Source organism: Scaptodrosophila lebanonensis, unplaced genomic scaffold (assembly GCF_003285725.1).
Source record: "Scaptodrosophila lebanonensis strain 11010-0011.00,11010-0021.00 unplaced genomic scaffold, SlebRS2 tig00000024-arrow-pilon, whole genome shotgun sequence".
NCBI classification, from domain to species: Eukaryota; Metazoa; Arthropoda; class Insecta; order Diptera; family Drosophilidae; genus Scaptodrosophila; species Scaptodrosophila lebanonensis.
Genome location: NW_022060538.1, coordinates 19,902,975 through 19,930,623, shown reverse-complemented (window position 1 = coordinate 19,930,623; position 27,649 = coordinate 19,902,975). Strand labels below are relative to the sequence as shown.

The 27,649-nt window shown below is 37.5% G+C and overlaps 1 protein-coding gene and 1 non-coding gene across 4 annotated transcripts in view; one reads left to right on the top strand and one right to left on the bottom strand.

The window, feature by feature from the left end:
* LOC115620759 (forkhead box protein O) overlaps nucleotides 1-9,379 on the bottom strand; it is a 48,601-nt gene extending 39,222 nt beyond the window's left edge. For 2 of the 3 annotated variants that reach the window (XM_030514156.1, XM_030514158.1), the window contains exons 1-2: nucleotides 9,347-9,379; nucleotides 8,032-8,352 (exon numbers count right to left, since the gene is read on the bottom strand). The gene's annotated coding sequence lies outside the window, so the exon portion shown is untranslated. Of the gene's footprint in view, nucleotides 1-8,031; nucleotides 8,353-9,161; nucleotides 9,300-9,346 lie in introns of those variants that run through there. The other variant, XM_030514157.1, reaches the window with a different exon arrangement.
* Nucleotides 9,380-26,378: 16,999 nt separating this feature from the next.
* Trnas-gcu lies at nucleotides 26,379-26,460 on the top strand. The gene has a single exon. It is a non-coding gene; the product is annotated as a tRNA-Ser (tRNA).
* The last annotated feature ends 1,189 nt before the right edge of the window (nucleotides 26,461-27,649 follow it).

Below are 27,649 nucleotides of genomic sequence, written 5' to 3'. Positions count from 1 at the left end.
AAAGGAGGATTTTTGTTTTGTGAAGCTATCGCTATCAGGTTTTTGCTCCACACAGACATAGAAATAATATACGTATTGTACGCTAGAAAAAACAAACTAAATAAGAACGCCCAGTCGGGTAAGAAACATGTATTTAAATAAATGAAATTGGTTAGATAAGGTCGTGAGTTATTTCATAATATCTGTAGCGAAATTTACGGCCGTAAATAATGAGCCGCACTTTAAATGCGCTAACAGAGAGTACGAAAAAACCACAATACGTAATAGCAATAACAAAAATAATAACAATAATGGACACACAGCAGTCGTGCAATTCGCGACGCCGGCGACTAACTAACCAATCGGCCCCACCCTGACCTAAGGCAATAACAGAAACTACAACAATAAAAAATAAAAATAATGAGCTTTTTTCCCCAGTCATAAAATCAAAACAAAACAAAAATACAACAAAAACCCGCCGCAAATGGCAAAATCTTTGCCAAACTTTAAAACGATGTCTATATATAGCCACAGACACACAAAAACACACACCGCAAACCCAAAGCGACAGTTCTAAAAACAAATTCCTAATTGTTCGCCGGTGTCCAACTATTTTTAGCGACACATACATATGTATAGTAGATGTAAATTAAGATTTGCATTCGACATACATTACAGAACTAACTTGGAAAGTACAAGTAAATGCATTGCAAACCGAACCGAACCCAACCGGAATGAACCACAACTGCGTCGTACCCAAAACAAATCGATTCGGAACTACAAGTATACAGCTGGCGCCTATACAACAGACGCCTCATCTTAAATTTCCAGACATCATATACTATACAAGTATTTGTATCCCTTTTTCTTATGGCAGAGTAAATTATTGTACAAAATAATTTCTACAGGTATACGTATTTCTATCCGTTAATAAAAACTACAAAAAACATCCTCCAAAACAGAACAAAAGGACGATAAGTAGTATTAAGATATAAGTTCAAGGCAGTGTATCTCATAGCAACCACATGTATGAATAGAATGTCAGTTTCGAACTCCTTTATTTATATAGTATTTACAAGCACATATAGTATTTGCAACTATTTTCATGTTCAAAACGTTTTTATATGTATAAAAATAGAATATGAAAAGACGATAACAATAAATATGAATAAAAATGCAAGAAATTAAAGAGAAATAAGTATGTACAAATAAACAAAAAGCAAAACAAATAAGTTCGAAAGCGGTCGTTAAAAAAAGATTTTATGTTATTACACTAGATTGAAAGATTTAATTTTTGAAACGGACAGCCAATCCAATAAATGCTGCTTATTAACATATTTTCTCATTATTACTTCTTTCAATAAAAATGTTGTTAGCTTTATGTTCTCATTCCATGTTTATTTTTTTTATGAGAAAGTCTGAGCATTCGAGTTATTTTTTTCAAAAGATATGCAAACAGTTAAACATCGATTACCCCTTAATGATTGGGAATATTTATGTACCATATCTAGAAACGAATATTCAGATTCAGCTTTGTAGCATTGAAGATTAATTATAACCGATTACACATATGGAAATATATAGCTGATTCTACCAAATACATATACATACATACACACATACATAAAAAAATCGTTTAAGATCTATCTTCTCTCTTTAGCTATTGGTTGCTCTTCGAGTAAATGAGCCTGTATTGTAGTTAGTCTGACTCTAAAGACATCCAGAAATAGCCCAAAAAATATGAATTGTTCTTACTATGTAAGTATAAGTTGTTTAACATCTCACTACTAAGAGTGGTAACTAACACAAATACTTATGTATAGCAAATTATTTCCAAAAGAGTATAGCATCAATCCCATTTACCAATAAATCTATTTTAAATATCAAATTTTAAATTTAGCGCATACTATAAATTATTAACGACCCAATATTATTACAACCAGTTCAAGTTTAACTTCACTTTTTATTTGGCAAAAAAAGTCCTGACCTTCTGTATTTATTTGAATGAATTACCGTTGTTAGAATATTTTGTTATTGCTGACAGATATAATAATTTAATTTCCAATTCAAAGCTGACAAACGACATTATTTTATTTAATTTCGTAACATAATGAAAGTTGTAAACACTGCCTTTTATAACAAAAAATGTGCGTCATCCAAAGTCAAAATTTAGTAAGCCAATATTAACGCATTATAAGCCGAATAATTTACCAACAATTATTTCATGCTCAAGTGGGCGCAACATTAAACTAATTTTAAGCACAAATGTTTTTTTAGTTGATTTTTTGTGTGGTTTTTTGTATATACATACATACATACATACATACATACATGTATTTGTACGCTGGTGTACAAGCAAATAGAAACACCCAACAATCGAGCATAGCTTCATTGCTAATTGAAAAATTAAACGAATTTCTCAACATCAAGACGTCATTATTTTATAACAAAATTTAAAGAAACTATTACTATTATCATTTTTTAATAATGAAAACTGAAAGAACTATTTAAGAATTAAAATATTTGTTTATTAAAATAACTATAACTGTTTCAAATTTTGGGTAAATAACATTTATTGTTTTTAAGTTATACTCCATAATTATCTCATAATTGGAATGCTACTTTTACTTTTAAAACCCATTAGAATTCTATATCAAAACATAATTTTCTACTACTACAATATTTTTTGGGTCATACATTTGAAAGCCTACGTGAAAAATAAGGTTTTAGTTACTTATTTCCTTATCTCTTACTTATATCAATGTACATTTTACAATTCTGAAACATTCTAAGGGTATGTTCAAATAAATATATAGAAGGTTCTGATACATCTAAGAGAAGGTCATGCCAAATCATTTTTCCCATTATCTGCCATTAAAAACTACTATACATAGAAAAAGCAGCCCTCTATTTTCAGAGTATTTCGCGCTTGGTTGTTATTATATTTACAATACATACCAAGTCCAAGAAAACGTGATTATTTAAATATCTACTTTTAAATATCTACTTAAAGGAATTTAAGCAAAATATGTGTGAATAATATTCTCGCTCTTTAATTTATTTTTGTAAATATTAAAAATGGGAAGGGAAAATGAATTTTGAATAAATTTGAAAGCAAATCTTCTCTGGGTTTGTTGTATCTATTGGCATGTACGACATTGTATTCTTGTTACTCATAGATACTGAACATGTGGAATTCTAATTTCGTGTGTTACACAATTTCCAGGGGCCATCACTTTTAACCTAAATGAAGACCAAATACTGAAGAGACGCGCAAATTAAGATACGCACATACAACTATGTGTATAGTATTCCCATTTTCAATGTCACGAAAATTGGGGGCCAGAACTTATGCGGACAAGAACTCATTAGCGAAATGGGTCTGTATGTGTAGTGTTTGGGGGTGTGGCGTCGCCCGCAATTTCCCGACACTTTGCACAGCTACGAAGATCGACAAAAATATAGATACATACATATGTTCGAAAGACACATTTTGAAGACAACAGAATAATACGCAGCACAAATTGTGGCAAACACTGATAAAGTGTATAAAGATATAGCCAAAAAATTATAGCACCTATTTAAAAGTGTGTTAGAGAGAGAGGGTGTGTGTGTGTGTGTTTGTGTGCGTGAAAGAGAGAGAGGGACGTTTACAAACAAACCAGAAAGCAAATGCCAAAGAATGCGAAACGAAAAAGCTCACGGATCTGAAAAAATAATGAAAGCAAAATATACGAAAAATGAAAGCAATAAACAAAATGGTATAGTAAAAAAATTAGAATACAAATAAAAACAAAATAAAAAGCAAAGCACAGCCCAAGAAGTCAAACAAAAATACCAGCCACATTGTTACGTAATTTATTTCTTTCTCTCTTTATATTATTAAATTTTATTTAATAGTTGGCATTGTTGGCGACTAAGGTTTGCTGGCATTTTTGGCCCAACGTTCTTTCGATTTTTATTTAAATTTTTGGAAAAAGTTTTTTTAAAACATTCAGGAAAAGATGTGTCTGCATAATGCCAGAGATGCTGTGTCTCAAAATGGAGCGCAAGTGAGATAGAGTGTGCAACAAGTGTCACAGATTTTTAACCGGATCAGCACAGCTTATCAGCGCTTATTTGGGGTAAAAACATACACACATGGGATCATATATGTATGTACATGAAGAGCAAAGTTGTCAGCGCCCACTAATCAAGCGTTCAGATACGTTCAGATTCTGGGCAGCGACGACAAAATACAGCAGGCAGCAAGTGATTATGTATAGCCTGGTGGAGGTAATGGTGGTAGTGGTAGTAGGCTCAGCACATGGCTAAAAAGGCTGTCGCATACGTGGAAGTAAAAGAGCACGAACACCACACAAATGCCAATGTATTATGGAAAAGCACTAGCCTTATAAACCCGTCAAACAGGATTATTAAGCAAACTAAGTCAACGCCGACGTCGCATTTCTGTTTGGCTGTCTGCCTGACTGGCTTGATTTTTTCTTCTTTTTATTTTTTATTTTTTTCTGATGCCGCACACAGTCTTGAAAAGACCAGCCATGTGTGAGTGCCGCAAAACTGACAGCTGGTCAGTCACAAACTACTCGTACACACACAAATGAACAGCAACTGGTCTGACCAACCGACCGAACGACCGCACTAACTACTTAAAAAGCCGACTGTGCAACACCTCGAAGCCCGACCCCAAGTTATTCTATAGTGGCGTGCCTTACTCACTTGTCGATATCAGCCTCGCTATCGTTGTCTGAGTCTGTTTCTCATACTGCATACATATATACATGCTTATACATAAATATGTATTATGTTCAACATGCCGAGAGTCGTGCAGCACTCTCAGCAATTCGCAGTGACCTCTGTTCATACATACATTCACATTATCAATAGTTCTGTGCGTAAGTTTGCGAACCCTGCTTTATGATATTGACCTGCATTCGATCGCCTTCCATTTTAAACTACACAGCAATGTTTTAAGAATCCGCAAATTGAAATTGCTACGTGAAACGATTGTGAGCATTCAAAGCAACTTTTTAATTTTATACTCCTTCTATATTTATACTCCGTCTAACTCCCGAGTTATCGATACTGTCCATCAATTAAGTATAAGTAAAGCTCTTTCATATTACTGGCCAACTGTTGCTACTTTTCAGTATGCCCAATGGGGCTTATCACCACAAAGATAAAAGCGCCAACAAAAAGCAACAGCAAAATGAATGGAAAGTACTCTGCACACATGTGCTCAAACATCAACTGTTGCCATGCCCAGTTCTAGGCCTATTCCCACTGAACTGTTCAGTTCTGAATAGTGCGCTATCAGAGCGTGTGTGTAGCCTGTTGTCTGCAAGCTTATCTCGCTCCGCATAGAGTTTTCAGCTCTAAACTGAAACCTTGCACAACAAATTCTTGATCGACACTTTCAACTCGAACATTTCTCTTCTTCTGTATGTGCGTATTGGAACTTTTATTGGTGTTCTGGTAGGCCACAAATTCATTGCAATTTGTTGCATTGCCAGGCATTGCGCTATCTTTGTATCTGCCAGCTTACAGTCGCTTATTACTGCGGGCTCTCCCGACCTCCCGCTCTCCCTCTCTCGCGATCACACCACAGTTCAGTTGTCCGTTGTAGTGCACTTGGACTTGGGCTGAATGTGTGCACTTTGCATGAATTAGCCATTAGTTTTCATTAGTTGTAAGTAAGTAAATCATTACGACGCTGCACGCGCCTAGGCGATTGCCCTTTTTGCCTCTCCCACTCTATTTGGCTCTCCGGGTATCACGCGCTCTTTTGCAACATTGTTGGAGACGACGCCTAGCCTAGCCCAGCCTAGCAAGTGCATAAGAAAATAGAATACAACCGAAATGAAACGAAACGAGGCGCAAGGCGAAGCGATCGTCGTTGCATTCTGGTTTTTCTACGTTGTTAATTTTTTATAATTTATTAAGTCAATTATCACGGAAATAAAATTCAAATGAAAGCTTATTGAGAACTAGGCATGCTTACTCGCTCGCACACACATGCACACACACTGCACTTGGCGTTTAGCTTAATATTTACACGTGCTTAGAAGGTCAAAGAGAGGAACACGCGCTGTGCATAGTTCAGCAGCAGCAGCGACTGCGGCAGAGACAGCGCGCAGAAAAAAAATGCAAATGAATGCAAGAAGAGCGCATGTTTGTAGAATTCATTATAATTAAATAGCAGCAGCGGCAGAAGTAAGAACAAAAGCAGAGGCAGAGAAAGCGAACGATCGCCTTCAAATTTCTAAACACTTAGAAGGCAGCTTTGCCTGCCAAAACAAAGAAATGCTTTTGCAATTATATTTCTTATTCAATATTAATTAAGATTGGAATCCATTGAATTACTTCTCAACAACCAAATATACATACGTATATATGCATATAGTATTTATTATCGGGACAGTTTCAGCTTCTTAAAAGCACTCATAAATGTACTCAACAATTTGAAATTTGCAGAAACTAGAACAGGTGAATTTAATTTCGATTCGAAGTATCTTTATAATCTTTAGGTAACCTGATTGATCGAAGTGAAAAATAAATAAATATTTTTTAAGCATGTAGCTCTTTTAAAACAATTAAAAAATGAAGAAAAATTGCTTTGTGAAAATATTTTTAGAGTGGAATCGCAAATATGTAACATGAATCAGTTTCGCGTTTACGTGATACTTAACGAATAATAACATATTCAAGTTTAACTACAAAAAATATTTCTTTTTTCCAACCACATTTATTTGTGATTGCCCACCTACTTTAAGTTGAAGAACCCATGAAAGGAAAACATATGAAGTTATTCGATTTTTCTAACTTTATTTTAAGGAGACTCATCAAGTAAAGCTATAAATATGTATATGTATATGATAAATAAAACATGTAATTTAATTCCACATAAAACATTTGGTTCTACTCTTTTGTACAATCAAGCCGATACGATTTACTAAAACTGTTGCAATATCACTTTTATAATTTTATAGGAATATTATTCTTCTTCAATTTGGAATGAATACTTTGAATATTATACTTTGAATATTATATATATATATATATATATATATATATATATATATATATGAAATCCTTATCAACGGTCGCTCACAAATCGACCCATTTATTAAAATCCGTCTAATCACATTTCAATGTCAATATTGATGTCAAAACTAGAAATGTCATGTGTGAAGAACCAAACAAAACAGACAGTCCTTCAGAGCCGAATGAAAACTACAGAAACAAATCCGAAAAAAAATCGACGACAGCGCCGACATCGACGAAGTCGGGTCGCTATCAACGTCTGTCTATTTATAGGCGCATTATCAGCGGTGTTCTAATTAAGATCTCTGCACTGAACTCTCAAATAATTTGTGTTGTGTTCTATGGCACGGCGCAGCAATCAAACTTTAACACACACACGGGAGTACATACACACAGTGTGTGATAAGCTGTCTATAGTCAAGACACAAACCCACATAAAGTAAAAGTAAAGCCAAGCTGCAGCAAAAAATTTTCAGTTTTAACGAATTTCATTGGACATAAGTACAAGTATAATGGTATTATCCATTAAATAAGTGTACGAATACATAATTTAATGACAACTCGATTTAAATGGAAAAAACAAGAAAGCTTTGCTAAGGTATCTCGACCAAGTGGAATTTTCATGTTATCAAATTATATATGCCAACACTCAATTATAAGTGGTGGACGGCTGTATTGAGTCTTAGAACAGAGGAGCGGACTCTGATATCTAATGCTTCCACTTTCAAGGAGCTTCAAGATCGACAATCTTTTGCTTTCACTAAATGAGTAATTCTTGTATGGTTCTTTCCTTTTTAAATGCTAAAACTTTAGGTATGATTTAACTAACATCTTTTAGGTAAATAGGTTTTAGATAATGCCCAATATGAGTATCTCTAAGGCACTTGGTAAATGAAATTCCGAAAGGTAGTTGGCTTATATCGAATGGCAAAATGTACGAAAACGTTTTGTAGGCGTTAATTGATCACAAATTATAGATGAGGATGAGTAATAGGTTTTGTTATTTACCCGCTTAAGTTGAGTTGAAATTGGAAATTCTAAGTTGCTGAGTTGCTCCGACTTGGCTCTTTTTGTGATTGTTGTTGTTGTTAAATGGCACGCACTTGTTTCACTTTTGGTAGGCTAACGAATTTTGTTGTTGTTGTTATTGTTTTGAGCAAAACTTATGCATATGTACATATATGTATGTGTTTGTATTAGCTATTTAAATGGCTGGCATAATTTTTTGCTCACACACAGACAAAATTTGTTGTAATTTAATTTTTAGGCGGTTTCTGACTTGTTTGATTTGTTGTTGGATGTTTTATTTTTTACTTTTTGTTGCTCAAGCTATAATTTATAGAAAAAGCAAAATGGAATAAGAATCAAATAAACACAACACAGAGCACCAGAATAATAAAAACAAAAAATCTAAATAAAACAAGAACAAAACATTTAGACGAATCGCAGCGAAAACGATCGGATCCCACGTCACGTCATCAATCCATGCCAATTGGACGGCGGCATCGGGTACAACACACAAATTAATTGGAATTCGTATGAGAATTCAATGAAAGCGCCCGGCGCAGTCAACGGCGACGCGGGCAGAGACCCACACAAGCACACACACTCACACATACATACTCAATTAAAATTTGTTTAAAGTTCAAATCAAAAAATTAATACAAGCACGTTTTTTCTACTTCTGCTTTGATTTTTCTCTTCACTCCAATTTGAATTTGGACAGCACAGACTTATTTGCATGCCTATATGTATACATACATATGTATATGTGTGTTTGTGTTATGCTACCAGCAGCAAATTTCCAAAAATACTACAACAACAACGCAGGCGGCAACTGCGACGGCGCAGCAGCAGCGACAAGATCAGCGACGCGACGCCGCTGTCGGCATAGAGTTGTTGCTGTTTTTTTTATTATTCTTTTATATGCCTACTACACACAACTACGTGCGACGAACTGAACGCGTTCTTTTTGCGCTTTACTTTAGCTCAACGTTTTATGTTTGCATGAATGTATAGGCATGTACATATGTAAAAATGTACATACATATACGTATATTCATTAAGGTATGTATGTATGCATATCAATGTACATAGTATGTATGGAAGTAAGCTTGTATGTAGTTAGCAGTGTGTACTTTGTTTTGGGCATTCCACTCTTTCACATGTTTTGATTTTGCCTTCCTCTTTCACTTTGCACAACACAATCAATTTTATGTATTTTCCTTTTCAGCGATATTCGAAGTGATATTCAATACGTTTCTGTGTGTTTGTGGGTGTGTTGGGGATGGGGGGCAGAGGCTTAATTCTTATATTTTGTAACCTCGTGGCTTTTAACCGCAAACACACAGGCACGGACTACTCGTTTAACTGCTTTCTAGTTGGATGCGAACTGACAACTGATTCGTCGTTTTCATCGGCGCTGCGCGTTGAGTGGCGCAAAAGCTGCTGCTGCCTATCTGAGGCGTTCGTATATATGTATGTACATACATATGTATGTGAATATGTGTTTGTATTACGTATTTCGTATACGAAGCGAATCGAAACGAAGCTAAAGCGGCAAAGCAACACGACGAGAACGACAACGACAGCAGACGACGACCACAAACTGCCAGCCAGCCCCAATTTGCACGAAGCTAACGAAACGACGAAACTACAAAAAGTGCGACCCATGTGCTAAGCTATGTATGTATGTATGTAAATATATACGAAAAAGAGCTAGCAAGCAGGAGAGTAAAGCTTGTGCGCTCACTGTTGGCGCTCGCAGTGCGTTTGTGCCTTTGGAATCCACAATACGTACTTGACTTACTTATGTTCCACAGCAACGCGTGTTCACTTTTTTGGCGCTCACTTGATTGTTGTTGCTTTTTTGCCGCTTTTTGTATTTTTGTAGCTCACACGCACACAAACGCACGAACTTACTCAAATAACAATAAATGAAAAAAATTAAGTTTACCTATTTTATACATGCGGAATTTTAATTTTTCATTCGTTTGCTATTTCATTTAATTGTCTATAACCATCTCGCCCCTTTCGAAGCGGCGGCCTTTCTCAATCTAAATAAGACTCATTTTGTACACTCAAAAAGTTTGCATCTGCATGATAAGAAGGTTGAGCGCTTATCTATGACTCGCTCTCTGACGGCCCCGTTCTCGATCTGGGTCTCGTGATGGAAATTATTTTTCCCCCAAATTGCATTTCAGTCATGACAACGTTGCACATTTTATTATGTTGTATGTATGTATATACATACATATGTACATACTTCAAGAATCATGAATGTATGTATACATACATAAGTTGCATTTTATTACTTTTCAAATTGCATTTGTATATTATTACAAGCGGCCACATAGAAACGTGCATTCGACAAGTTTTCAAATAAGTACATACATACATACATATGTATATGGACTTTTATATTTTGTCACACAAATTCCACAAATATCGCTAATTACGTCTAGACGCTGAGACTAGCAGTTTATGGTGTAGGCTGGAACCTGCCAAGAGCTTACAGTAACAACAGGAAACATTTACAATGTCCATAAAAATGTTAGAAAATATATACAGATGCATGTATGTAGTACATACATACATACATACATACATAAGTAGAATATGTATATTTGTTGGGAACTGGGTCATGAGTCTTACGATTTCAGCAATATAGCAAAAAATAATATTATATTATTCATGTTAGTTATTAATATTCGATTAAATTAATACCTAACTACTAAGTTGGGGAAAAGGAAATTCATTTTGTTCACCCAATTTCAACTTATACATATTTAATAAGGATTGCGTTGTTCAATATATTATGTTTGATTTGTCTTTTTCAGCATAGATTCAAATGTCCTCATAAGATCTCTGGTTCTTGCTGCTGAAAATCCAATTTTCGTAGTTATAATTACTTGATGTCAGATCCGGGTGGATGCATTAAAACCACCCTACGAAGCTGCCTGACTTTCCTGGAAGTCATTAGCGCTGTTTGTGACTTTTTCTATTGACCAATTCTGGGCGCTTCTGGCAATCACTTCAAGTAATTATTGGCAGTGGAGGTCCAAATTCAGTGATGGACGTTATGGAAGCAGTTCATGATTCCCATCCATTCTCCCTTTCTTTCTTTAAATAGTTTTTATTTTATTTTTATTTTATTATATTGCAAATTGTTAACCAGTTGAGCTGTAAATTCAAATAAATGATTGCCACAACATTCCCAGACAATGTCCGATTTTTAATGTACAAGTACATATATATTTGTGGGACTGTTTACAAGTTTTTCACATATAAAAAAACTTCTTTTTATTTTCCTATCGGGTATTTATGAGTCGGGCTGGCACGACCTTAACATTGTACTCGTATCCAATTAAACTGTACGATTGTCTCCACCCTCGCCCCATCCTCCCCCAAAACTACCAAAGAAAAAAATATGAAAATGCCGCAACTTGCGTTGGCGCGTGGCGAATTGGAAATTTTCGTCGTCATATCGGCATCGCCGGAATCGTTTCAGCCAAATGTGACGACTGGACCCGCAACATAAACTCAAATTTCAACTGCGCGTCAACTCGCTGACGACGCACTGCTCGCTCGGTCAGGCCATATGAGTAAGAGCGACGATAGCGACGACGACGTCGAATGTTGGCGGCATGTGACGTCGTCGAGCAGAAAGCCAGCCCCAAACGATCATTGGCATCAGATGTCCACTGGACTAGTGGGCGCATGTGCCACAGCTGCGCATGCGTCGTGCCTCCACCCCTACTATATATGTATGTAGTATGTTTGGTCTGCGACGCAGTAGAAACAAATTATAGCGACGTCTGGGCAATTGGAATTAGATGAAGTAATGATATCAGTTCATGTCGCTGGCCTTCAAAAAATTATAATTTCTGTTTTATTGCTCGACCGTGTTGTGTTGGTATGTTCCGTCCCGATCCGATCCACTCCGCTCCACTTCTCCCCACTCTGTTCGCTCGCTCGCTGGCTGGCTGGCCTGATGTTTGTTTACCAGTGTGTGTTTGTGTGTGTGTGTGGTGTGTGTGTGGAATGTTTGCTCGCCAGTTCTGTATATGTACATATGTATGTGTTTCTCATATTGAATTTGAATATTACTAGTCTGATGATTTTTAGAGCGAACTTGTTTAAGCCTAAAACCGGGCGGGCATTAAAAGAGCAAAGCTCCATTCCACGTTGTGGAATATTCTACTCTAGCACTTCATTACCCCATAAATGAGGGCATTCTTTATTTTTAATGCGACTTTGTAACGCAACTTAACTGATGAATATAGTTAAATCAAGTAGCTTATTATTATTATAACATATAGTTCTACGTACATACATATGTCTGCCTGGCAAACTCAATAATATCTGATCAATGCAGGGCCTTTTCAAAAGACAAATGAAATATACAAATAAATATATAAAATGTAAAACTAAATCCCTAAACATTTTGGTAACAAGCGTTGTTAATTGAAGTTTTATAAGAGTTTTATATTTCTGAAATTATTTCACCAGCTTGTTAGTTCGTATTCGAACACAGCCAACTGAACCAACTCTCTTAAGAACTATCTCCTTATCTTACATTTATCGTTATCTATATATATCTCGTATGTATAGTATACATATGTGTACATACCTCACTCATGTTTTTGAAGAGTATTTTTTAGCCTTAACGAACTCAAAACATAAATTTAACTCGCATGTTGCTTAGATTTTAGAAGTGGGCGACAAACGATAAAAATATGTACATACATACACACATGATATTATGTATTTAAGACTAAAGTTTTCAACGTAATACGTAAGGCTCAAAACTAAATTTTCACACAGCAAGCTAAACTCAAATTAATTTGAATAAAAATTAACTTTAAATTAATCGCCCAAAAGAGCGGTATGGTATATGGGCCGGCGTGTCCTTCAGGATGGTGGTAGAAGGCTTTTTAATGGTTTGGACGTCCTTATAGCGCATTGCTATTGTGTTAAAATGAGATTTGATTCTTAATTGTGATGCTGAATTCTGAGCAATTGTTAGTCAACAATAGCAGTTTTTTAAATATAATTATGTACATACTTTTATGTGAAGAATATTCGGATCCTTCAGATAGAGTCTAAAAGAATCACTAGCTTATAACGACTCAGAGAATTGCATGACTGTTCTATACGTGTACTACGTATGTATGCCAAATGTATCTCCAGCGCTACAAAAACTAGGACGACCAGAAATATGATGGATTTTCACCGTTGAAGACGACCTTGAAGCGAACATACATAAGAAGTTATGTGGAAGTTGTGATGGGTGTAAAAATCTGGTGAAGGATGTTTTGTTTATTATAAAAAGAAAAAGACTGCATAGGTGATGGACGGCGAACTGTAGCTAAAACGTAAATTTGCTTTTTTTTATCTATCGCTGTTCAAACAAGATCTCAACAACGGTTGGAAAACACGTTAGAGAAACGTCAATTTCTAGAGACTTAAGCGAGCCCCCCCATGAAAGCATTTAACTAATCTCAGGCGTACATTCATACATACATATGTATGTATATACACACATAGCCTAACGTACACACACTCACATAAATATGTACATGCATTTGTATGTATTTACGTTTAAGACTAACACACACACAGACAGACAACGCTATGAAGGCTTTCAAGCTTTACGCCCAGTAGCGTGTGCCATTAAAATGCAAAATATCTCGTAAGCGTTATCTCTAATTTATTGAGATTAAAGCGGGCTGATTAATTTAACAACGTAATTGATGCAGCGAGAGCGCGCGAGACGAATTGACGCAACGGCAGTGGCGAGAGTGAGTGAGAGAGGAGAGACAACGAGTAGATCGATGAAGTAGTCTCAGCCCGACTCCGACTCTTGTATTCCCTCCCTCCTGTTGTACTATAAATAGAAAATTTGATTAGAATTGTGGTTTTTCTACAGATCTCTTATATGGCATTTATGTAAAACACGACACTATATATGATTTTTAGTAAACTTTGGATCAGACAAGTCTATTTAATAAGTTTGGTACACATCTACTTACATACATACATATGTATGTATAATTTTGCCCGTCACATATTTGTGTATGTACATATGGGTGAACATTTTGTTTTTACACTCTCCAGTATACCCTTTAACACATTAGGTGCACAGTATAAAGACGAAAGCCGCTAGCGCCGATGAAAGCGCATGCCCCAAAATGCGGTTTAGGAGATCGAGTGTTAAAACTGTGGCGGAAGCTTGGATTGGAATTCTTGAGGCGGGGCAAGTCGAGTACAAGTTTAAATTTCCAGCTCGTCATGCAAATGATGCGAGCTGCCATTTATTCAATATGTAAATTTGATGAAGCACTTCCTGAAGCTAAAGCGCAGATAAATCGCCCCAATGGCATCCACACCAGCAACTTGGCATCCACAGACACGGCCAGAAACAGCGGCGGCAAAAGAATGAACGAACGACGAGATGAGAAGAGCTCGCGCACTCGCCCGCTCAGCAGAAGAAAAACCACGTGGTTTTTCAAGTTCACTACAAAAGCAGAAGACTAGCCAAAATAGACAAGACAGAATGTGTAATAAATAGGCAAAAAGCGCAAAGCGTAAAAATAAACATGCCAAAGCATTGAGAAAAACCACATGCTACGCGAAAAAATTTCAGCGTCTCTGCGACTGCGACAAACCAGTTAGGCGGCTGCGACAGCGACTGCGGCTGTGGTTGTGGTTGCAGAATGAAAACAAAACAAGGCATAAGCATGAAAAGAAAGCGGAAATAAACTAACATTTGTGGGCTCTGCCACACCATTTAATGTAAACAAACCGCAAGCGAGCTGGGGAAGGAGCCGCAAAGAGTTGAGTTGGAGCGCGCAAAAGGAATGTGAACGCGAATGTGAATGAGAGCGACCGGTCACGATCAATGGAGCTGTTTCGTTCGCTATTTGAACGAGTGTTCTGGAATTCCATACGAACATTGGCGAGTGATGGCCATGGAAGAGAAGTAAAAAATAATGAACAAACGCTGAAAACAAAAGCGACAGCAAAGGCAGAAAACATAAAATGTGTGGCAGCCGTTAGAAAACAAAATTGAAAACCTAACCTTACCTAATGTGGTATGAAATCACACGCATACTCGTACAGCCAGCACATACACACAGATACAGACATTTACGCTCACATGCCGAGCGCCACAGATGCGGAAAAGTAGCGCAAAAACGTGGTTTTTTTTATTATATTCTCTCTGACGCGCTGGCCGCTGCTCGCTGCTGGCGTCGCGGCTATTGCGTCGTTAAAAATTGTAAAATAAAAAAATAGAAATAAGAACACCGTGAATGTTCAAATGTACATACAGACATACATATGTATATATGTGTGTAGGTAGGTTTGTCTATTTGTGTGTGGCTAAAAACTAAGCAGCAAAAGAATGAAAGCAGATAGAAATAACCATAAAATCTGCGCCATGCTCGCTATCTACCTACTACATACATATGGCCAAAGAGTATAAGCCAACAAACAAATAGCTATGTACACATACTATTCTGACAGATAGGCAGGCCAACACACAAACAAACCTTCAAAAATACTATAAAATGAATTAGAAAAGAGCAGTGGATTGTGTAGAACTTGCGAATTCCCAAAAACTTATCAGACTGAACATTCAACGCATTTACAAAATACAGTATCCCTCATAGCTTGAGCTGAGTTAGAATTTCCTTTAGTTCGTTTGGCCTCTCAGTTGCGTTAGAAAAACGATCTTTGGAACTAGATCCGCAAAGGCTCCTAGATTACCCAATGCTATTTATTTCACTTTGTGGATATGCTAAAGTACTTTTTACTTTTTCCCGCCACAACTGAGTTCTGAAATAGACATTTTTTTCCCCAGACTACAAGTATTTAGTGGGAGTGCCAATCAACTGTATGATATTTCTTTCTTTCCAAAATGTCTTCATTAAGCAATTCACTAAAGGAATTGGAGGAAAGACCTGTGCATTGGAACTTGTGCAAGCCGGATCGAACCAAGTGTAATACAGGACATTAAGGTTAGATTCTAATCTTTAAAACTTACAAACCGTTTTTGTGTTCAGAATCGAAATTACACAACTAATACTTACTATTTTCTATATATATTTAAATAAACATACTTTTACTTTTGTAAATATAACTTACAGTTTTGAAAGAATGAAGATTAGACAACAAAGAATATTTACAACATATTTAAATACATATGCAAAATCGCAATAGGTACTACTGGGCGTATGCGCAATTTTTATGGAAAGCGGATCTCAGGGTGAATTAATAAAATTTATTGATAGCATACAAGTAGCGTACTCCTATTTTCACCATAAAATGTAAAGCTGTGTCGAAAATTCAGCTGCCTTGTTCTAAACAGTTGGACTGTACGCTAAATCCTCTTGATCTCAATCTTGTCATTGTAGAAAAATCAAAAATCATCAAAACCCTCTTTGTCAAGTGTTGAAAGCTATATTTGGTTGCGCTGTACTTACAAATCCTAACCAAGTTTCTTGATTTCCGTTAATGCGAATGATACCTGATTTTATGAATAATAATGACTATTAGGCTAAATTTCGCGGTAGCTGGGCCTGCCCCAAGACCACTTGTAGGAATCTGAGTCCACTTCAGGCGCCGACTTACGCTCCACAAACTCTCTAAACATTATTACTCTCAGGCAATACTCTCCCTTAACACTCACACAGGCACGCGGCGAAACGACGGCGTAAGTTTTCTCTCACTACGTCTGGCATATCCTTCTTACACGAAACTTTTCACAAGTTTCACCCCAACCCCCCATTTCAAACACTCGCCTGCTCGCTCACACATTCCTGGGCGTTAGAGCGAGCTGGCAGGATGCGCAGGAATTCGCCTGCAGCAGGTAAATACTTATATATATATATTTGTGTGTATATGTACACATGCTTGGCAGTTTCTTGACACACTTTTCGGGCTGTTTGCGGTCGGCTGCGGCCGTTAACCGTTGGTTAATGTTGCCTCCGGGCCGGTGGGTGTGTCCACTGCGATCTGGCAGGAGTCTGCGCAGCGCGTGCGGCGCTCCAATAGGTCGCCTCTTTTTAGTGACGTTTAATTGCTCGCTGGCTGGCTGGCTCTGCACTTCGTTGGGTGTTTCGTGCGCCCCTGGAGGTGCCGTTGCCCAGTCCTCGATCCAGCGCGAGCCTTTTGAGTCCCAGCCGTCGGCTTTTTGGCAGGCGATTGCTCAGCTTTGCCGACGGTCTTTGTTGGTGGTTGTTGGGCTGCGCGTCCTTGGGCGTTGTATGGTGTAGCGTCGTCTCTATAGCGATGTATGTACATATGTGTGTATGTGTGTGGCTATGTATATGTACTTGTATTTGTTATATACACGTGTAATGTATGCACACAATATGGTAATAGCCTATTAACGTTTGTCGCTCGAACTGTCCTCCCACGCCCTCCCATTTCACCCGTGCCACCGACTTAGGCTGCCTGTCGCTCAAAATCTAATTTTTTTCTCTGTCCTCTCTAGATTACTAAGTTTTCTGCCCCCCTTTAATTACTTCGATTGTTTGAAGAGTGGGTCCAAGCTTGGGTTTCACTGGCGACATAACGACCAAAGGACCAGAAGCTGTATGCAAGTGCTTAGCAACATCAGCGTGGCATACAACATACGAGTACATGCATAGGTATGCGTATTATACAATACAAGTATAATGACATAATAGGCAGCATATCAACACATAATCATTCACATTAACACATCATCATCAATGGCAGCAGCAACTCCGCTTTATGAATGCGCTGACCACTTACAACACTCGTGGGTTTATCAACAAGTGCCCCCCTTAATACACTCCGCAAAAAAGTTGATGAAAATGTTGAACAAAGATTATTTTACAATTCCATTTCAAATGTCATTTAATTTGAGTGAATATTATAAGGAACTTAAAGCTCTGGGTGGGCTCTTCCCTTAAAATACACACTACAACGGAAACAGATTTCATTTAAAATTTGACTTTTAACATTTAAAGCATTTCTCTTAACTAGCACTTTTTTGCACTGCTCGAGCTCTTCCATAGAAAGTTTAAATAGGTTTACAATCTGAAATCTTAACAACGAAAACAAATTTAAACTAAAACCTTTACTTTAGAAAGCTTAACCACAATTTTCCCGCATTTGTTGCACTTCACTTCACCTTAGAGAGCGTAAAATCGAAGAGGAAGGTCTACAATCTATACGAATCTATACTGAACAGAAAATTATTAAATTATGCGTTTAAATTATTACGTTTTATTTGAATTGAAAAACTTTGCCATAAAGCTAATGATTATAAAAAATCAATTTTTTTAAGTTCTCTGATTTCTGAAACGGGAATTATTTCTATACAACCTTTAAGCTCAGTGTAGCTTTGTTCGGAAAATGTATAGCCAGTGTCTTTCTGGAATATGTTTGTTGGTCGCTTGCCTCTATATTTGACCCATTTATGTCATTATAAAAAAAACCTGTTAATTAAATGCTTTGTCTTATCTGAAACCCCAGACTTCTGTACCGATCACAACTTATATTTCCTCTTTGTGCTTATGCTGCCATTATGTTGCGCTTTTGTTTTGTCTGTTCTTCTTTTAGCAAAAGCATATCTATAATTATAATGTGAGTGTGAGCAAGAATGTGGGATTGAGGAACTCAACTCAACCTCGAGTTGACGGGCAAAGCTGTGACATGAACTCGATTGACAAGGGACGGACGAGGGCAGCTGCAGACACAGTAATGGCACAAACAAGCACAATACTGGTTCTTGGTCACTTTAAGGGTTACTTCTGAAGCTGTATGTACTATACTTCCTCAAAGATCTATTGCGAGGATGAAAGAAGTTTGACAATTACTAATCATAGTCAGAAAGAATTAAAAAATCTGAACTTCAACAGTTGCCTTAAAATGACAAAAGAAAGGTCAGCTCGACTATTCTTATACCAAGAAAATTTGCTTGAAGAAGTACATATTTATTAGTAAGTAATAGTTAAATTCACATATAAGATCAATTTTGGAATATTTATTTGAATGCAAAATAAAAGTTACTTTTGTTAATTTAATGCGTTTTTTTATTGAATCAATGCACAATTTAGAGCCTCACAACTACGTGTATATGTAGGTTAATGCAGGCAAGGTATTCAAATCTATTTATATACATATATATATGTATGTATGTTCATCAACATCGTCGATAAGGTTTCAGTTGCAGTGGAAAATCGCAGGCTGTCGACGTCATCGGAAACGTCTTAGCAATGAACAAAACGCCTTTGGGGGCGCATAGTGGCGTGATAGTAAAACACATACAGAAACTAGTTATGCTCAGATTAAATATACAGACACACGCACACACAATCACAATAAAGCGCTTATCAATCTTATCATTTGTTTTATCAGCTACTTTAAGCGCTGCCTGCCACTCACTGACCTTTTTGTTCTTGTCGCAGAATCGCATGGTAACCGAATCAAAAGTGCGCTGACACTTGCCCACCAATGCATGCCCTCTCTCCTCTCTGACTCACTCTCTCTCTCTCTCTCTCTGTCTGTTTTACACACACGCACACACACATGCACGTGGCTGCACTTTTGATGATTACATTGAACCTGTCGAGCGGTCTCTGCTGCTGCTGCTGCCGCTGCCCCTACTCTGCTGCCGTTTCAATTGCAGCGCTGCTGCGGCTATTGGAAAATTTTTGTTTCGCTCGTCATATTCATTATCTCTTGTAATATGCACAAACACACACGCCCAGCCACAAACACACACACACAACTCACTCACATGTTTGATTACTATAAATAATCATGCGTTTGTGTTTGTTGTTGTAAACAGTACGAGAGTCTGCACTCATTTGTGGAAGTGGTAGGGTGCTGGGGGGCGTGTGTAGTTCTGTGTACGTTTCTCGGCCTTGCTGATTACAATTACAACTGTATATGTACACATGTGGGGTGTATATGCATGTATGCATGTATGTATGTGCATATGTATGTTTGTGCTTGTTGCTGTGCAATTGCATGTAACGTTCTTGGGCAGATGCGGAAACATGCATTTACCAGCTTCTTTGTTTTAATTATAGATCCGTCCTGACTCTACGACTATATAATAAATACAGTGTGAACTCGATAATTCGATCAACGCGCAAATTTTCGCAACCATTTCATTCCGATGGCATACTCTGTAATCGGCACACCATACTTCTCTGGTCGCCAACCCCCCCAATAAATTTAATTTTATTGCTTTTGGGCAACTTCCTTGTTTTTGAAAAACTTTGTAACGACAAAAAAATTACTAATTTCTTTCAAAAGCATTAAAATTATAATATTTAGGATAAAACATTCTCTAATCAGCCACACTAAGTTATACGTGTTGTTAATCCAGAATTTGTAAAAATTTTCTGGCTTATCGAAGCTATACTCCACATCTGTACATATGTACATATTTAAGTACGTGGCATATCGGTTAATAAGTCGCTTAGTACACATGTATGTATGTATATGTGTGCCGGTTTGTGTCTGGCGCTACTCTGATAGCCCAAGTATGCGAACTTTGTCTGGCGAGCCTTATGGTTGAAGAAACAGACTCCACATTTGAAAACAAAACTGATTGTAGTTTTTGGTTTCGCTTCTCAGACGACTGTTGTGAGGCTTCTACGACTAGATGGCCTTAGATATGGAGTGGAGTTTTCTTAAACCTATTTCTACAATCACAATTTAAAATTAAAATTAAAATTAGAAAGGAATGAAATTTTGTTTGACTTTAACAAACGCATTTTTGAGTTCTGTACTTTTATCAGCAATATACATTAATTATTCCAATTATATTCTGTTACAACAGTATTATATAAACAGCATGTATTCTAAAATGCAAGAGGAGCTTACTGGAAAGTGCAATTAGCGCTGAGCAGCCGTTGTGTTGAAATAAACTAAAAAAGAATTTGGGGATCAGTGGAGCTAATTAGAAATAGGTTTTTAGATAATCAAAAAGAATCCAAGTCGGATTGGATTTGTTTCTCAATTGTTGCTCTTAGTTGCTTGCTCTAGTGTTAGACACATGCAAAACAATAATTATAAACAAAAAAATAAAAAGCTACATAATTTTGGAATATCAATGTTACCTCATATTTAAAACTGGAAATTAAAAGTAATCTAATAAGGCTCGTTTAGGGGGCACACCTTACAGGCAAGGACCTTACCCATATCAAGCTAAATATGTACATAAGTTCTACAGGCCGAATCTTGAGCTCTGGTATAAGCACATTGGGCAACATGGAGATAACACCCACATTTTTGGACTTCAAAATGTTGTTCACATGGTTCTTTAAGACATCCCAACAATTTACTATATGAGTCCGGCTGCTTGTCATTTTTTGATCGTGCCCTCAAATGGTTTGTCGAAATATTTCTGACATGGTCGGAACTAGTTGATGTTTATTAACTATGCGCATTTTAAGGACACCACATGTCTCTTTCATAGTTAGATTCCACAACATTTAATTGCACCGTGCTTTGCACCTATTCTACCTATAAAGCCTCATAACTAATTTTATTGTTTTTGAGAAAACGTCTGTTGAATCTGCCTGAAGTAGTAGTTCATCCAGAATGGCCTCACCTATGCCGAAACTTCAGTGTGTAAGAGTTGAAGCTCGCTTATAGCTAAAAAGGCTTTATTTACCACTAATTGGTATTTTGCTTTCCCATTGGCTTACTTCCCAATTCTCTTACAATTACGAGTAAGGGGTATCTGCCAGAACTGTTCTTAAAGCTTTTAATTAAATGGCTTATACTTTTTTGTTCAAGAAAGGCAAAAAACCCATTTGTTTAACAAATTTCGTATGCCAATTTTTGCAATTCATAATTTATTAATTTAATAACTTAAGCCATTAAAATTCATCGCATGATAAATGAAATATTTGACCAACTTCTGCAGACATAACCCATAAACAGTTTCTATTGCACGCTTACAGAAACCGACTGGCATAATAAACCGATTTGAAATGTGACACATTTGCATATGAAATGATAGCCCAACAAAAAAATCATAAATGTAAATACATATATATTGAAATTCTTGCCAGATTTGGCCAACACACATCTGTCGAAGCCGTATCCATCCACCAGCGAACGAACGAACGGGCTCGCAGCCATCAGACAATTGCCAGAGCAACCAATAGCCACTAAAAGGCTTAGATAATCCATTAGTGCGAAAGGCCAAGCCAAAAGGTATGGATGGCATAAAAATAAAAGGAACAAAAACTCTATGGCAACTGGATGCTGGATGTTGGATGCTCTGCTTCAGCTTCCGCTTCCTCTGCTGCCTGCCCTGCTGGCCTTTAGTCATGCGTGCGGGTGCGTCTATCAGTGTTTGTGAGTGCACGTGTGTGTGTGTGTGTGTATCTGTGTGTAGCTTCACGCGACACAGCAATTTGTTCAAGTCAAACCCGTTGGCGCCAAAAGTCTACGGCGCTGCCAATGGCAAAAGAAAAGATGAAACTCCGCTTAAAAAAGTGCCGAGCGCCAAAGAGTGCCAAAGGTATCGCACACACACACACACACACACACACACACACACACACACACATATATATATATACAAACTAACGATAATTTATAACCGGCAAACTTTGCGTACAACTTTTTTTACAGCCCATCCCTATACAGCCCCATTTCAACTCGACCCGCATTGTTCGCCACAGTGGTTCCAAATTTCAATGTGGATGAACGAAATAACAATTACAAAAACAAATCAATTTCCACAAACAAGTATGAATTATTATAACCTGTGCCAGTAGTGTATATAAGATTTGTGCAAGGTATGTAACAGGGAGAAGGAAACATGTCCAACCTCATAAAGTACAAATATTCTTAGTCAGCATGACAAAAGAAAGCGATCCATCTCTCAGACAGTCTGTCTGTATGAACCCCTGGATTTCATGAACGTCTGAGCTTACATTAACCAAACTTGGTATGTAGACTCTTCTGATCCACAGGCAACACCCATTTTTTTTTTGTGTCTTCCCGTTCCCTGCTACAGAATTTCGTCAATACTGCCAATAATTCCAAAGCCACACAAATTTTGCTCAATGTGTGCAATATAATAGAATTTTCTCTACTTTTATTTCAAAATTCATACATTTAACGGTCACTTCTGAGAAAATATGATTTTCTAAAAACCCTTCCAAATAAATAAGATTTCTAAATAGTATTTCTCTACGAAAAGCTAAAGTTTGAAAACCAATTAAGGCAAAAATATAATAATTTCTCTAATTTCTCATAGAAAGATTTTTAACAGTAAATAAGAAGGACCCACAACACACAACACTAAAAATAGGTTTGAATAGTGAAAAGTTAAAAATTTATCATTTTAATAAATAATTGTTTTGACTAATAATTGTTTTTAGAGCACTGTGCACTGCTCCAACTTTTGTTTGTGCCTTTTCAGTGCCTGCCTGCGTTTGCGATTTTTAATTCTTGCGCTAAATTGTTTAAAAATGTTTTAGAAGAATTCTGCAAACTCGTACAACTTTGCCAGTCCCCTAAGCCCAGTCCCCTGGCCGGATTTGATGGCGGAAACTAACAAAGTTTGCGGCATGTTGACCACTTTGTCGCTCGATTGCTGGTAGCGCACAGTTGTTGTTGTTGTAATTTTTTGTATCCTTTTTGCATTTTATTTGTAAAATTGTTGGCAACTTCCGCTTCAGTGTCGATGCAATTTTTATTAAACTTTGGAAGAATTTCAAAGAGCACAAAGCACGAGTATCAGCGTAACTTTTTGCGCTTCGCATTGTTGCAATAAATTTGAAAAATTCGCTCAGCTGATTTATGCTCAATTAGCGGAGCTCTTAAACAAGCCTCTGCCTCTGCATCTGCCACTGTCTCTCCCATTGCCGTTGCCGTTGCCATTACCATTCATCTGCAGCAATTTGCAGATATATCCATCCATAATCCTGCCGCCTGTCGCCTTAACAGCACATTCATCAAACTCTTTCGGCACTTATGGGAAGCCTTGCTGGTGCCGTTTGTTTTTATGCGTTTGCGTCTTTTATGTGCGACATTTAGTGCCGGCAGCTCACACGCCCAGGAGGGGGGCGGGGACAGAGGCATCGTAAAAGCGTTTAAGCCGCCACCCTGTCGTTTTTATGCCCAGTTAACCCGATAGTGACAGGCCCCAGCCAGCAGTCAACTGACTCGCTGATCGTAAAACTACACGCGCCCTTCATAAAACCGTCAATTCCGATTCCTTTATTTCAGAGCGCGTGCGCGCAACTTCATCTTTGTAGGCCCCTCTTGTGGGCCCGACTTCAACCACAACTCGTTTGTGCTGCCATTTTATGACTTAATTCGGGTCAGAAGTTTATTTTGTTCAAGAACTTTGACTTGGCGCCCATGGTGCTCGTAAAGATTAATTTAAATAGATTTCCGTGGCTCGTGCTGAAGATATAGAATAATGTCGCCCTAATATAAAAACTGCTCTATTACTAATAGGGATTGTAACTAAATCTTACATACTAGGAAGTAGAAAGACAAGATAAAAATCGGTTTTGCGATTGAGTTGCCAGAAGCTTATGCAGGTAAAGTTTGCCTGTCTGAACGCAATTAATTTGCACAGAAATTTGTAATATTTTTTTCAAGAAAGCTTTGTCCAGTACCAGAATACTATACTATATATTAGTTTAGAATTCTAAATGGTTTTAGTTGAAGTTATATTCTACTTAAGTTGGACGTGACGTAAGTTTCCAATGCCAAGTTATAAATAGTACATATTATATTATATTTTATTATATTATTTGTTTATTAGTGCGACAAGACAATTTCTTTTAAATTTATGCACTAGCCATTTATGTTTTGTGAAACAGTCCTTCCAGACTATCTAGACCTACACAAACGACCTACACATTTATCATGTAATGAGCTGTTAGATGTACATAGATATGTATGTACAAGGTGCTTTCCAAAGTAAACAGGACTTTTTGAATCTAGCGCCCCCTGGTGGCGCTACCTATATGTCGACTGGTGCGTTAGAATCTGCTATCTTTATCGATTGTGCAGTGAGAATTTCATGACATTTCATCGATTGGAAGTGAAATTATTGCGTTTTAAGTGTCAGTATGTTTGTGTTATCAGTGCGAAAATAGGCTTCGAACAAACAGCCAACATTAAATTTTGTTTTTAAATTGGTAAAACGTTTCAATGGAACAAGTTTATGGCGATGATTGCCTATCCCGTAGCAGAGTGCACGAGTGGTTTTAACTTTTTCAAAGTGGTTGTGAGGACATAAATGACGATCAACATGTCGGCCAATCAAAATTCGTGATCACCGAAAATTCCATCGAAACTGTGCGTGAATTCATCAAAAATAAGCCGAAATCATCATTGAAATTGATGGAAATGGAATTGAACATCTACAAAACATCGATTTATCGCATTTTGACCGAACATTTGGGCTTACGAAAGGTGTGTGCACGGTTTGTTCCGCACAAATTGACTGACGACCAAAAATTGCTCTCATCGAACGACGCTTGTGACCGATTATTTGATCAAAAATCACATTTTAACCATTAACCACTCGCCGTATTCACCTGATATGGTACCTTTTCAGAAAAATGCATTTGCCCATGAAAGGAAAGCGTTATGCAGACGTAGAGGCCATTCAAAAGGCTTGAAGCAGAAGGAGACTATTTTGAATAAAATAAATTGATTTTTCCGAAAAAACCATTTGTTCTGTTTTTTTTTTTAAAGTTCTGTTTACTTTGGAACACACCTTGTATAAGCTGTCTTCCTTTCACCACATATTTTCTCAAGGAAGTTCTTCAAGTCATCCATCAATTTCTAAGCGGACATTTTAAGATTTTTATTAAATTTGATCAAACGCAGAATGCAAGAGTTAATCTGGAAAAGGAGAAGATTTATTAATCTCCGCCTAAGCTGAGCAATGCTGTACTTGAGAAGAGCTCTTCCTCATAAGGGAGGTAGGGACTACAAAAATTGAGGGAGAAACCAATCAATAAACAATTTATACAGCACATTCTTCTAAAAGTTACACCAATTTTATGACTTAAAGCTGGAACTAGATTAAAGCTAATCAGAAATGAAACGATATCTTCAGTTTAAACACTTGAGCTGTCACTCCAACAGAACTTGACTGAGATATGCTGCCAATTGGCTTGGAAACCAGTTACTTATCTCTGTCCAGGTGGAGGGGCTTTGCTAATTCATTCCGATAAGATGTCTGCGCTGTCATCAGCAATCGCTCAGAAGTTCGGAGTCAGGGCAAAGCAACGTCTGAATAAGAGGGTGCAGAGAATGCGGGAAAGTAAGTCGAAATAACGGAAGTAGCGTATGTGGCGCTGCCCGAAGAAAGTGACGAGGTGGCCGAGAGGTTAAGGCGTTGGACTGCTAATCCAATGTGCTCTGCACGCGTGGGTTCGAATCCCATCCTCGTCGATTGGATGATATACTTTTTTATTTTTTGCAAGTAAATTAAAGAAGTTAAAGCATAGGTGTGCTTGCCAATTGGTAACAGCTTTGTCTTTGGCACAATTGTCTTTTTGGCCGGCATGCTCCGGCCATATATCAATATTTGGATTCTGCATGTGCTAGTATTTATGGCAGAGCGCCCATACGAGTCGCCAACCCTCTCAAACTTACCCCAATTGGCAATAAAGCCAAGAGCTCACTTGCCTTGATGAAAGTCGCCGGCAACCAGAACAAGACAAATTTTGTAGTTTTTTTTTTTTTGGTTTTTTTTATCGCTAACCAAATGATATCTGCTCCTGCCACTGCGACTCCAACAAACGGGCTACACTTGTGGCCAAAATCAAAGTCTCGACGAAATTCTCTGCAAAATTTTGTGCTCAAAATAAGAAAAAACTGAAATGAAATGAATTGGATTGAATTGAAATTGTAGGCGATAAAAATAAATCTTGCGAATGCGCAGCGCGACAAACGCGGTTCAAACAGCTGACGTTCCGCTCGATATAGAGTGGTTGTGGGTGAGGGGGATGGTCGGATGGGCGGTGGAGGAGGGGGGAGGGGGGGGGGGGGGTGCTTATATGATGAAATTGAAAAGCTGCACGGGTTGACAGCAGCGGAATACTTGCCACTGATGTGGCTTGTACTGCCTTGAAAAAGTTGCGCCATAAGTCATACAATGTGCGTTATCCTTGGCGCTATCGCCTGTCCTTGCTGGAAACTTATGTACGTCTGTGTGTGTGTGTGCAAGGATATTGTTGTCTTATGCCCGCATATCCATCTGCACACTTCGAGTCACTTCAATATGCAAATGCCGCTGCTCAATTGCGCTTGTCTTCCTTCTTTTTTATATGCTCTCTCTTTTTTTTCATTTTTAAATCCTTTACTTAAAGCTGAAATTACAAAAGTAATGCACTCGTACATGGAAATCATCAAAAATTCGCTGTCAATATTCATTCATATATGTATGTTTACTCGCCATAAAGGCCATCTAAAGACTTTCTATCAATTTTTATGGCCATCTCCATCGCCGGCCATGCGTCCAACTTCATTTGCTCGCCTCTTGTCACATAAAAAACTTTACGATATGAACAAACATTTCGGGACTTAAAACTACACATAAATGATTGTGTGTGTGTGTGTGTGTGTGTGTGTGTGTGTA